The sequence below is a fragment of the Myzus persicae genome, unplaced genomic scaffold, assembly GCF_001856785.1.
Source record: "Myzus persicae strain clone G006 unplaced genomic scaffold, MPER_G0061.0, whole genome shotgun sequence".
Lineage (NCBI taxonomy): Eukaryota > Metazoa > Arthropoda > Insecta > Hemiptera > Aphididae > Myzus > Myzus persicae.
The window spans coordinates 271-15,083 of NW_019104397.1; the positions used below are offsets into that span (position 1 = coordinate 271).

Sequence of the window (14,813 nt, forward strand, 5' to 3'; positions counted from 1 at the left end):
TAACGGATATGATACATTTGACCTAATACGTCTTGGTCCAATCTGATGGCGGTGTAGTTGTCCCGTGCGACTTGTAAGTCAACACGAATTTTACCCACGCGTTATACGGCAGACGACTTCGACGACATTACCAAAACTCAGAGGAGCCACAACGGGTGTCCAATGACGCGTATGCCAATTCGCCGAGCATATAACAATAATAAGTACAATGCGGCGAAGGTAATATGACGGAGCGCAACAAACGATGGCGACACCACAAGCGTACGGTACCGGTACGCCAAATTTGCCGAGCATGTGAGAATATACAACAATGCGGCGGAAGATGACGCGGACTAATACGCCGATCACGATCACCGGGAGCGAAAAAACATCGAACGACTATGGCAATACATAGGAAGAAAAAACACCCGTGACATTGACACACACACGGTTCTTCCAAGTAAAAACGATATAATGATACGCAGACGGCTCGCCGGTCGGTATCTCACCAAAAGAAAACGACACCGATGGACAGACATGAAAAATGGCCATCGATACAACGCAACGGTGATTTGCTAATAGCACACAACAGCGGCCCATGTGTGTTGTTTCGGATTTAATCCTAGTTAAATTATTTGGCACCCTTTATCTATTATGATTTATGGTTCGAACAATAATCAATCAATAACTTTAGATTTAAAATAAAATGAAAAAGTTACAAAACTTTATTACTAATCACCAATTCCAGTTCCAGGACACATCGTAAAATCAACTGTTTTTAGTATTTTCGTTACATCTTCAATAAATGTAATTAGGGTATATATGGTAAATTGATTAACTTAATTTTAATAAACACCTAAAATAAAATGTAATAAATTATTAATGACATTAATTTTAGTCAAAATGTTAAAAAACCATGCCTTAAGATTTAAACCATTGTTTGATATTATAATTTTTTTATTAATTCATAATTTTATTCTAAATTACCTAATACCAATGACCTTTGCAAACAAGTAAAAATCCATTCATCAGATAACGCCATATTTAAATGACTTAAATGATTAAAATGTTCAGAGGCATTTCTTCATCATTGAGAAATATTTTTTTCTGTAATGGTTTTTTCTACTTAAATACTGTGGCAAATCTGGGAAAATAGGTGGAATCGAATTTTTTTTAAATATAATTCTATTTTTTGCTATTTGATGGTTCCATCAGGCAACTTGGCTTCAAAATATCTATCAAGATAGGTTTCTTCTAAATGTATTTTCCATACACTGTCAATGCTAGGACACAATTCTCTATCAGCTCATTGTATAGATTTGGCCCATTTAGTCCTATATTAAATTGGTACCGACGTACCGTATGAATAGGATTATAGGAATGTCCCCATATGAAACAACTCTACTAGGATGTACACTACTAAATAATAATTGCAAATTGACGTATGTTACCTAACTATCATAAGACAATATTATTATTGGCAAAATTTAGTTGGTTGATCAAATTTATGAGTTTTCAATCAAATACTCATGTATTGTATTTGTAAAAAAAGTATGATTATTTCTAGAAAAAAAAACTGAAAAAAATAAGCATGTCTTATTATTAAATGTAGATAGGTATTTTGTCTAATTAACACTTTTAAAGTTCAATACTATTGTATTTATATAAAAATTAATAGGTACCTAGTAATTTTACAAGTACATTAAAATTATTGTGTATTATAATGAGTTTATAAATAAACCAATATAATACAATTAGATTTAAAATATAAAAACAATATTTTGGTACTTATACTAGCTCATAAAATGTTAGTGTATGTTTGTATACCTACTTTGAATCTGCCCTAAAAATTATATTAATTTTAATCATATTATGAATTTGTTAAAGGAACACTTCCATTAATCACAATGCCCAATGAGAAATTAATTGATCTTGAAAACTCTGTATCTCAGAGACTTCATAGAAAACCAGTTAGTATTGATTTATTAAACCACTTACTATTTACTTTTGTGATATAACGTTTAAATTTCAATTGGTTTTTTGTTATTACAGAGAGTAAAATTAGTACTTGATCCAACTGATGTTATACCAGATAAGAAAAAAAAATATTCACAAACATATGAAAAACCCACAGAAGAAAAAATTATTAAAAAAAAATCTGAGACTGTACAAAGAGTAAATCCGGTATCTAAGATAACTGAACTAATGGACTGTTGGTCAACTGAAAATGTTACTATATCTTCAATGTATTTTCCGGGAACATCAGGAATGTGTTATCTATGTTCAACAGATATAGAAATGGCAGAACTAGTTGATTGTCCAATATGTTATATCAAAGGTATAGTAATAATTGTAATTGATAAATTCCTTTTTTTTTGTTTTTATTACAATTGTTTTATAATTTTTTACAGTTCACAAACAATGTTTAGTAATCAATGAGCCCTTGTGGACTTACAAACTAGATTCAAGTCCTTGGCTCTGTACAAAATGCAGAAAACGAAATTGTGCCAAATGTCTCGAAGATGAATCCCAGTCGGTGAGCTCAGTTAAAAATAATAGTTAAAAATAATAAAATGTATTCATGACTAAATAATTAATTATTAAATGTCATCAGTATATAGCCTTTCGCTGCGTAAGTTGTGAAGTTGGTTTACATACCGATTGTTATGAATCATATGCTACTGAACAAATGCATAAAATAGATGACAATTTGTATGTATGTGTTCCTTGCGCGGATTTGGCTACACAAATACACCCAGTAGAAAAAAGTGATGATGATGATCGTGAAGGTAAAACTGGACAGTTCAAATATATTATACATAATATTACTAACTATAAATATAAATTGTATTAAATATTTATTTAGATGATGTTGAGCCAAAGCCAGGCACCTCGGGAACTGTGCATGCGCGATCTAGCGGGGATGACAGTGGCTCAAAAATTGATAGTTCGTGCTAAATGCTTCATGATGAATTAAGATATCCAAGTAATAATATTCCAAACATAATAAAATGGACTAAAGCTCAAGTGTTGGAATATTTATCAGAGCGATTACCTCGAGAAATAACTGATCAAATAGCTAAACATGTAATATATTATTAATTAATTTATAAAAAATAATAGTTGCATACAGTTGTACTGTGTCTAGTTTATAATTTATAATAAAAAATTGATTCAGTTCAGAATCGAAAATAGGTAACATCGTACAAAGAAATATTCTATAATTTTAGGATCTCGATGGCAGAGCTATACTATTGCTGAACCGATCTGATATCGTATCAACTCTAATGTGTTTGAAACTAGGAAGTTCCTTGAAATTCTACAAAGAAGTGCGGATTTTACAATCACAATCGACACACCACGGAGTATATTGGGAATAATTATCATTACTTCTACTTAATGCCATTAAATTATATAAAATTGTGTTCATGTTTTTTTTTTTTAATGAGTTTTAAACCTGTAATTTAAAAAATGTTTGAAATATTAATGCAATTAGATATTATACAAAATACTCTGCGTTTTTCAATAGGGAAATGATCAACTTGTTTAACAAATTTTATAAAAAAATACATGGTTATCAATATTGTAATTTTGGCTTGATTGCATATAAAGACTTCCAATTAAATGTATATCCTGTGTGATATAATTATTACAGTTGCAAGTAATAAAATCCCTTGAAATATCTGAAATGCATGTATATCATGTCTTGTAACAAAAAAAATTATGAAATAGTTCACAATAATATTTTATAGTTATAAAATGTGTATGTATTTAATATTTATATATCTACATAAACATTTTTTAAATTAACTATCAGTTCAGATCATGTTAGTTCTATATTTAATCAAAAGTATACCAATATTATTGATCAACCAAGATTTATAAAGCCCACAAAAATGTATTTTGCCAGGATCGATTAAAATGTGAACACACATCTATATTGTTTTGTTAAAATTTTTTAAAATGTTTTTGTTTGAATTTTCATTTAAAAAAACGAATAGAAAATTGAAAAATTGAAAACAATTGTAAAAATTGTGTAGTTATTCGATGTATTCACCTACCTACATATAGTTCAATTGGTTTCAATTTTCAATTTTAGTTTAAGGTTCACAATGGGATATCTTATGTTGGAGAAAAAAGATGTATGTAAATCAAAATTCTGACGAGTAGTAAATAAGTTATATAACTTTGTATACTTATAGTGTCTAAGTATAATATCTATGTTGAATAAGTAGATATTATGAAACAAAAACAAATAACAAAAACATATAAGAAATTTAAAAAATATTGTCTCTGGATCCAAACTACAAATATTGTCCCAACTTAAGAGTTTAAATTTTTAAGTAAAATGTTTGTGTTAAAATATTGACAATATTGAAGTGATACCTCTAAGAAATTAGCTTCATTTGAATATCAAGTATTTAGTATATCATTAAATAGGATTATAATAGGTAGTTTAGGGAGTGAAGCAAAACCGAATGCACATTTTTTATAAATAATTATTTTTTACCTAAGTACATAAATAGTAGGAAGATGGCACCTACGTTGGAAAATAACATATATAGTTATCTATTAAGTTATTTCTCTGAATGATATTGCAATGGTGTAGAACACCATTACAGTTTTTATATTCTTATAATTATTATATTACGTATAGTACTATAATATACTATACATATATCATAGACGCACGAGTCATATCTTTCATTCATTCTGTAATATCACGGATTAAAGCTATGTTTATGTATAACTATTTTGTGTAGTAAACAAAATGTATAATAATCGTTCGGCCTGCTAGAAATTCGTCAGCCGAACTAGTCTCGTCTCACCACTTGCTCCGTTTATTGTAGCTGCCAGGTCATTGGTAAAGTAAAATAATTTATATTACATTTTGTTTTAAATTTTAAATAAACGTTAAATTATACTCGATATAACTACTTGTCTTGTCGAACATCCAAATCCTCTCACATTCCCCCGTTTGGTACAGATCTATCACTATACGGATACACAATTACACACCGTATACCAGTTGTAGTGATAGAGAATAATTTAATATAAATCAAATCAAATCAAAACATACCCAGGCAGTCCAAAGTGCCGCAGATGACCGATTCCCACACACCCGCAGCCAATGCTGAACAAGAATTAAAAACTAGTGAAACTATAATGAAATAAAAAACGTAACTGCACAAATAAATCAAAAGTTAAAATTTGAAGAAGAAGTACTACAAAAATTCCGGTAAAAAATAGTAAATTCCAATACAAATTTGATGGACCTCAAAAAATCATAAAAAAAATATCACAAAGCACCTATTCAATACAATTCACAAAAAATAGAAAATAAACAATTGATTTTAAAGGTTTAAACAAATAACCTAAATAAAAAATTCCATCAAAGAACACCAAATATCGACGGTGAAAAGGCATAGAAATTCTTTATTGGTATTGATCCTAACGATCTCCTCAGAAAATGCTTTTTCTTGAGCTCGTTTTATCATTGATAAAGATGCGTTCTTCAATTCTAGGACAGAAAGAAATTTGGAGCTGTCTATTACCTTAGATTCCTTGTACCTTATGAAACGTAAGATCCAGGCAACGGACCTTACTAAGGTGTTCCAGTTGGAATGGGCGTTAAACAGGTTGTTGATAGTGTCACAAGCAACTAATGCAATATTTAACTGTCGTTGCTCTGGTATTTGATCATCTTCAATTAATTGGGCAGTGGGGTGAGACCATTTTTCTTCTTCGATTGACATCCATTTAGGTCCTTGCCACCATTCCTCGGCTACTATCAACTCTGATGAGGTTATTCCTCGTGATATTATGTCCGCTGGGTTTTTATCTGAGCGTACGTGATGCCATTGTGATATATCTGTTAATTCCAGGATTTGACACACACGATTTAGCACGAAGGTTTTTCGGCGCACTCCTTGACTGTTTAGCCAACTCAGCACTATCATAGAATCAGTCCATAAGTGAAAAGTGTGAACACTGACCATCCAAGATTCAGCTACCTTATTTACTAGCTCGGCTAGCAGCAGTGCACCGTTCAATTCCAGTCTTGGAATTCTAGCTCCTTTCAACGGTGCCACCCGAGTTTTAGCACACAGTAGCCTTGAGTGCCATTTTCCATTGGCATCTTTTGAGCGGACATATACGCAGGCGCCATATGCTTGTTCTGACGCATCGCAGAAACCGTGCAGAGTTATAGTAATTAAATTGTAATTAAATATTAAAATATAATATATACTTAAAGATTTGAAATATAAATTAAGGAGATTTTGTAAAACACTTGAATATAACTGTTTTATTACAATATATTCAAGAATGAAATCTATTATCTTTTATTCCTTTTATTTTATTGTCTTTTGTGTTAAGTATAATTAATAAAAAAAATACAAAGTGATTAATTACAAATAATTTATGTTAACATATTAAACTGCATAAAAAATTAAGTGTGGGTGAATTTTTGTTGTTTCCGGATTCAAACACTTTTTAAATTTCTTTTCCAAATCGTTGTGTATTTCCCATATTCCATTGAACCTTCGTATATGAGATACATTGTGTCTAGCGCTATAACCAACGGTCCCAAATAGCTTATATCTGTGAACAATTAGAACATTTTTAAAATTATTCATTTTTATTGTCATTCCTGACTATTCATTTTTTTTATCTTCAAAATTAATATAAATTGAAAGTTACTAAAATCAGGGTTTTCTGTCCTATCAATGCAACAAATTTATGCTTTTGATTATGATTGAAAAATATACATTTTCATATTTTATACCCATCATCATAAAACAGTATTATCAAAGCTTATAATTAAACTATACTCACATATTGCCTTCAACGTTGACTTCAGTGGGAAACTCTGTCAAAATAAATGTTCGATTTTCTGAGTAGGAATCAGTTTCGATGTTGGCCTAATCTCGCTTACTTATTGCCTTAACATCATTGCATTTTAAACACTCTTTAACTTTTTCTTTTGTTTAATTTTTCAAATCATTTTCTAGATCTTTAAATCTATTACTGAACTTTAAAATGATTGTTGGGCATGCATATTTTGTTGATGCACATTTCAGGTTAGGACAATTAATAAATTCAGTAGCCGATTCAGTACTCTTTTAGTAAGGACGAAGAATATTACACTCTGTATTTATCAAAGCAACATCAGTGACTCCTTGGTCTTCTGTTAATAATTCCTTAAGAATATTTATTCTTTCTTTATATATATCAAGACGTGGACCACCTGAAGCCAATTCCTTGCAAAAACGTAAAACTGTATTTGTTTGTTCTTCAACAAATTCCTTGTATACATTTCTGTCTGTGTATGCTATTATTATAACAAATGCAACTGAATCGAACGGACATGTGTTATTAATTAAATTTTGTTTTTTATTCATCCGCAGAGGGGTTTTTAAATTACCATTTAATAAAATAATTTTGATAAATTTTTATGCTTGGACCTTATGTTTCGATCACATAAAACTCGTTTAACCTCAGGTGTTGGTTGCATATACTTTGTGGGTCTGCTTTTTGATTTTAGACTTTTTTTTTAAGAACACCTTGTATGTCGTTGTTAGGGATTTCACTGGTTTTACTTTCATGTATGATCTGGGAATTGGCAAATGTATCAATGAATGTAATTTCTTCATTATCACCTGAAATTGAAGGTGAACTTAAATTATCAAATAGTTGTTTTGCTATGTTTATGTTTGCTTCAGACTCAATTTTTGTAGCAATATTCTTAGAAGTGGTTCATATTTTTTGTCTCTTGTTATTAAATTTCAATGTTAAGCTTGTAATTGGTTCTTCACCTTTACCACGGCAATTTTCTATATCATCATCAGATGATAAAAAAGGATTATTAGACACACAATCACTTTCAACTGACGATATAGTAGTTGTTGGACTCTTATCAATAGCATTATTTCTTAGTTGAGAACTGCGAAATAGTTTTGAGTTACTATCAATTCTTTGGATTTGACGAAGTATGAAACGTTCAGCGGTCATCGGGCGGCTGCATGTCTTAAAATTAGATTTTTTAACTCATTAAAATCGCTTTCAACCGGAGCTGATGTAGTAATTTTAAATGGCGAATTAAATATATGCTGCATAACTGCAGTCCACAATTGAAAATACTTACAAATTCGTAACCTAACGTCTTTTGCTAATTCTGGCAAAAAGTATGCAGACATCCTGTTACCTTTAACACTGCAATTTAATTTACTGCAATTTTCAATATCCTGTATAAAGTGGGTTATTGAATTTGAAGATTCATCTTTATCATCTGCATTTTCAATTTCTATATCTTCATTATCTTGAGTATTACAGTCTGGGTAATTGTTACTAGTTTCATCAGCATGTATGGCTTTCATAAGATTTATCAAATATACTCGATACTTCTCTGATGGATTTTCTTGATCCTCTGTTTCGTCTATCCAACCATCTATTTCACTTAACATTACTGTCATGAATGCTGTTAATATATTTTTAAAAGTGTGAAGGTCAGTTGAAGTTAATAGAAATCTAAAACAACGAACATAAAATTCTTTCAAACACTTTTTCTTGATACCACACAAACACTTAAGTCTACAGAAAGTTTTGATCATATGAGAGACGTCAATTCTAATATAACATGAAGGCAGTTTATCTTTTTCACCAGTAATTACAGAAAAACATTCATCAAGGTATGAATGAAAACTTAAATTACAAAAACTTTTACACATTGCCATAAGAAGTGCTCTGGTGTAATCAGATATGGCTTCACTAGGTTCACTCTAGATGACAGACAGAGAACGACATTTATGATTGAATTTGTTTAAACATTTGTAACGATTTACCTACCTAAGTATTTGTACAATAGGTAGGTTCCGTAAAAAAACTTTTTAAAGTATAGGTATGATTTATAGTAGGTAAATATACAAGGCTATGGGCAAGTTAACTATTTTTTTTAAGTTTGTTAAGTTAAGTTAAAATAGAAACAATGTAAGTTAAGTTTAATGTTAAATTAACTTAGCTAAAAATCAGTTACTTTTTTTCATATAACAATTAATAATCATACCTACCTTTAACGTAAGTATAACATAGTGATTCAATAAACGTCTTACAATTTTTAAATAAATGTAACGATATTACAAAACGTAGGTAATAGCAAATTTTTTATAAATTAGGTATGATCAATAGTAATAAAATTGTAATTAAATATTAAAATATAATATATTGTTACGGAATAAACTAAATATAAAAATATATCAAAGCCAACAAATAATAACCAAATGCACGGACCAATCAGCGACGGACTAAGTTATCGAAAAGGGTATATATACCGGACGATTTCGAAAACTTAGTCAGTCCACTATAGTGATGGGTACTTTCAATTAATTTCAGTGAACTAATTCATGTGATTCAGCTCATTAAAATGAACCAATTCACTGAATCAATTTAATGATTCAGTGATTCAATGAATTATCCGAATTATACCTAACCTCTGAATTATTAATGTGTTAATATTTTATATTTATTTACATTGAATATACAAACTGACACGGCTACGGCGGTTGACGTTGATCGCGGTGAGCCGGTCTTGAGGTGGGTGCAAACCACGGTAACAGACCACAGTAACCAACGAACGACAAAGGAAAAAAAAAAAAGAACGACGGTCACTGGTTCTGGTATAAAAATGTTTATTTAGACGCCAAAAAAAAGAAAAGTACAATTGCGTGCACGTAATGCAAATGTCTATATGTACGGTTTTATGGTGGTGGTAATACGGCGATCGGAGGTGCTGGTGTGTGCGGTCTGACGATCGGCGTAAGAGAGATAAGTCACCGACGGCCGGTACTTGTCCAGGGCGAACTGTCTTCCCGTCCCACCTAGCCTTTGCGGCGTGGAGGGAGAGTCGACGGTGTCGCGCTGTCGTTCCCCGTGGTGGAGGTTGACAAAGTGTAGACTGGGATGTAACGGTGCCTGTACTTTGTACTGGTCGCCGTTACGTACCGTGTCAAAACCATAAAACGTTTGATATGTTGTGGCTTTTTTTCCCTTTGATTATATTTAATAGTTATTATACCAATAATGATTATTTATTTGTTTTTTATTATTTATAAAATCATAAAACCAAACAACAGTATAATTTGTTGAGTACTAAACTGAGATTGAACGTTGAAGACAGAATTTTTTTTTGTAAATTTATTTGGAAAATATATAATACCAGTTTCGCAACAATTGTTTATATTTTTCATTTACTGAATTAGTATAGTTTAGTATATTAGTATAGTCTTATCTTAATAGCATCAATGGCAATAGATGCACCCAAAGACCACAATAGATACCTACAATATATCTCACTGAAACGAAATTATATTATATATTATTATGAGTTCCCAATTTGAAATATAAATTCATTATACAATGTGTTGCACGATAAATATCTCAAAGTTCTACACCTCAACTGGAACATAATATTATGTTCCAATATAATATTATATTATAATATGATATTACAGATATATAACTAATAATATAAAATATTATGCCATGAGAAGGTATTTCCCTGTCCCAGTGTTGAGATAAATTAATGAAAAATGAGCTGTCAACTGGTTTTAATAGTATGAACTATGAAAGTTGCAAAAGTGATCTAAATTGATGAGTTGTGTCTACATTGTCTACAAGTCTACACTGTTTTCTGTTGTTTATTATTTTTTGTACTTAATTTTTAATAATGAGTAATAGATCAAAATATAGTGTAGTATGGGATTATTTTACTCGATTGGATGACAATCAAGCAAAATGTGGTAAATGTCAAACTATATTAAAAGTTAATCGTTCATCTTCTACAAATTTAATTCGACATATAAGAACAAGATATCCGACAATAGATTTAGCTCCTCGTCCTAGAGCAGTTTGTGTTCCTGATCAATTAGTAGACAATCCCGATGATCCTGTACCAGATCCATCACCATCAGTTATTCAGGCAAGTACTTCAGCTCCCCCAGTTCTTCCAGTACGTCCACAGCAATTTCAAATTACTTTTCACGGCCTGTAAGTACAACAAAGAGACAGTTATTAGATGAGCAGTTGATAAAAGTAATTGTTAAAGAATACCAACCATTTTCTTTAGTAAAAGACGTAGAGTTCAAAAAATTTGTTGAATTTGTTGAACCCAAGTTATGCTTTACCTTCAAGAAAAACCGTTTCGTCATTGTTAACTATTAAGTATAATCAGATTTATGATCAAATAAAGGCTAATTTAAATAGGAATGTAGAGTTTGTTTCACTTACGACGGATACATGGACGTCATTAAAGATTGAAAGTTATATGGCCATAACTGTACATTTTATAGATGAAAACTGTGAGTTAAATTCTCATTTACTTTCATGTTCCAAGTTTTCAGAAAAACATACTAGCGAAAATCTCAAATCTTCACTTCTCGAGATCACTGAAAATTGGGGTATTCGTAATAAGATTGTAGCGTGTACATCAGATAATGCAGCCAATATTTCTTTAGCGGTGCGTTTATGTCAGTGGGGGCAGCATTTTTGTTTTGCTCATAATTTAAATTTAATAGTACAATCATCATTAAATGAAATTAATGAAACAAGGGAAAAGGTAAAATCAATAGTCGAATTTTTTAAAAGAAGTAGGAATGCATCTGAGAATTTAAATAAGATTCAAGAGCAATTAGGTTTTACTCCAACGCTGATGCTTATCCAAGACGTCATTACTCGGTGGAACTCTACATTCGATATGTTCCAAAGATTTGTAAACCTAAAGACACCTATAATATCCGCATTGTCCAATTCAAATCGTGACGTAGAATTGACATTGAACGATTGGAATACCCTGACACAGTCTTGTGATATATTGGAACGGTTTAAGGAAATAACCATAGATCTGAGTAGTGAAAAAAGTGTATCAATTTCTAAAGTAATTTTGTACAGTCAAGCATTGATAACATATAGTACACAATTACAAACAATAGATCTAACTCCTCAAGTAGCTAATATGGTCAATAAATTAAAATTGGAAATAAATAAAAGATTTGGAATTTATCTCCAGTACGAGTCGAATCCACTGTTATCTGAGGCTACATTTTTAGACCCACGGTTCAAAAAATATGGCTTTCAGAATGAACAGTCTTTTAAAAAAATTAAGGAGATTATAATAAACAAAGGTAAACGTATAGTCACACAGTCTAGATCTACCATAGACGAAAATGTAAGTGTGCCTGCTGTGGTAAACAATTTTGGAAAAGAAAATTCAATTTGGCAAGAATTTGATGCAGGAGTTGAAAATGCCAGCCTTCACTTTGTAAAATATACATTCTTAAACTTATTCCATTGTAAAGATAGGGTCCGGCGCTGCCCGACCAAATACCCAAGCGCCTTCGATTATGCCGACTCACTTACATAAGTCTGGTGGGCACAAATCGACGCTTTACTCGTCCATAATATTGTAAATATAAACTATACTTCTATATAGCAATAGAGATACTTGATTACTGAACAAACAACCGTTCTTTTTATTTACGACGCGGGTCGTCCAACCGGACACACCGTATCAATATACTTAAAGATTTGAAATATAAATTAAGGAGATTTTGTGAAACACATGAATATAACTGTTTTATTACAATATATTCAAGAATGAAATCTATTATCTTTTATTACTTTTATGTATTCCCACACTTAATTTTTTATATATTATTTATTATCTATATTTATATATTTTTTTTACATGTTAACATGAATTATTTGTAATTAATCACTTTGTATTTTTTTTATTAATTATACTTAACACAAAAGACAATAAAATAAAAGGAATAAAAGATAATAGATTTCATTCTTGAATATATTGTAATAAAACAGTTATATTCAAGTGTTTTACAAAATCTCCTTAATTTATATTTCAAATCTTTAAGTATATATTATATTTTAATATTTAATTACAATTTAATAGGTACTTGAATGATTATTTTTGAATATTATAAATCCTTATAATAATGATTATAAAAATGACAAATAAAATAAAATAATTATTAAAAAATCGAAATTAATCGTAAGAAGCCTTTAAAAAAGAATATCGGTTCCGGTAAAGTTCGGTTTTTAAATTAATTTAAATAAGGGTTCCGGTGGGGTTCCGGTTTTCAAATTAATTTAAATTAGGGTTTCGGTGAGGTTCCGGTTCCCAAAATTCAAAGGTTTCCGGTACCAAACCCGGTTCTTTTCGGTACGGTTCCAGTCCCTGATGTAGTGATGTGGGTAGGTACATAGTACTGTACGATTCGCGGCTCGCTCGACGTCGCTTGACATTTAGCATTGAGCATGTCAAAGTATCACACCTTGTCGGCTCTTTCGTGTGGTAAGTAATAAACTATTGTGCTCTCAGTTATTTTCTTTTGCGTTATGTCGTATTTTTCACGAAAGTTGTTAATTATTTATCTTATTGTGTATCAATTGACATTTCTTACGTAACACCGCAATTGAGCTCAATGTCCGGCACCCCGCCTCCAAATTTTGACTCGAAACCTACACCAATCGTTTTTACCTGTTTATACCCCAAGTAAAATCGTTTGTACCTCAACGGTTTTCCAGTTATGCCTCATTTTTAAGGTGGGGGTATGAGGAAACGCTGGCACCCCCGCCTTTGAATTTCCAGTTTAAACACATACCAATGGTTTGTATCTATTTGTATTTTTAAATATATGGGCTTACAAATCATCCTGCTTTCAAATTAAGTATTATAAAATTAACACAAAGGGTATGTTTTCTTAGCTTCCCCTAAATAACTTAGGAACTGAAATGTTATTAATTGCATTTTGATCAAACTAACATAAACTTTTATTTTAAATTAAGTAATATTAATAAATATATACATTATTACAAATAATCATCCTTGAAAATTTTAATTTTAATGAAAGTAGTACCTAATGTTTTTACATTTATAAAAAAAAAGTTAATTTTGATAAAAATATAACAAAGTGCATTAAAAAACATTTCAATTATTTAAAGAAGCCGTACAGTCAAACAGCTCTATTTAAAAAAAATTATATTGTATAAACTAATATTTGGCAGTTGGTGGTGACAGAAGTTGGTCTAACAATTCTTGGTGAATAGGAAAGATTAGGTAACCACTGTAACCACTTTGTTCGTTTTCAACTACTTCATCTTTTGTATCTATCAAACAATCATTACACTGAATTACAGGTTTTGATGCACCTAATGTATTTCCGATTATATTCATCGAACCGATAATTGAATTAGCGTGAATTTAAAAAAAATTGTCAACGCGTAAAGGTAAACTTTTAGGTGTGAAAACGTTTGTTTTTAAGTCATTGAACAAACTTTCTGAAGTTGTGCTACTTTTAGTTATGTTTCCATACTTAAATATAGGAACCATAAGAGCAGACCATGTAGGCATTAATTTGCAGAAGTTTAATAATTTTTTCGCAATACTTGGATTGAACTGCATATTATCATGGTCCCCTTCATCATCATTCTCTACTTCATATTTAACATTTTCAAAAATCAATTTAAATTTTAAAAATATTGTAGTGTTGGGAGTTTCTTCAATGACATCTGTATAATCATCATTCGGTTATTCTTCTTCAGTTCCTCTTACATTTAAAAATTCAACATTTAATTCTACTATGTGTGTAGCTATTCTATTTTTCAAATACCTTTTGGATATTTCACATTTTGTGGCTTGGTTGTATGAGTTTAATCCATCTGTCTCATACAAACAAACAGTGAAAATATGCTTCAATAATAGTTTTATATCCGTATAATCGGTACTAGCAATTATTAACCCAATAGATCTTAATTAAAAAATT

General features: G+C 30.5%; 1 pseudogene; it reads right to left on the reverse strand.

Annotated features, from left to right (window-relative positions):
* Nucleotides 1-479: 479 nt before the first annotated feature.
* LOC111041851 lies at nt 480-1,441 on the reverse strand (annotated as a pseudogene).
* Nucleotides 1,442-14,813: the final 13,372 nt, after the last annotated feature.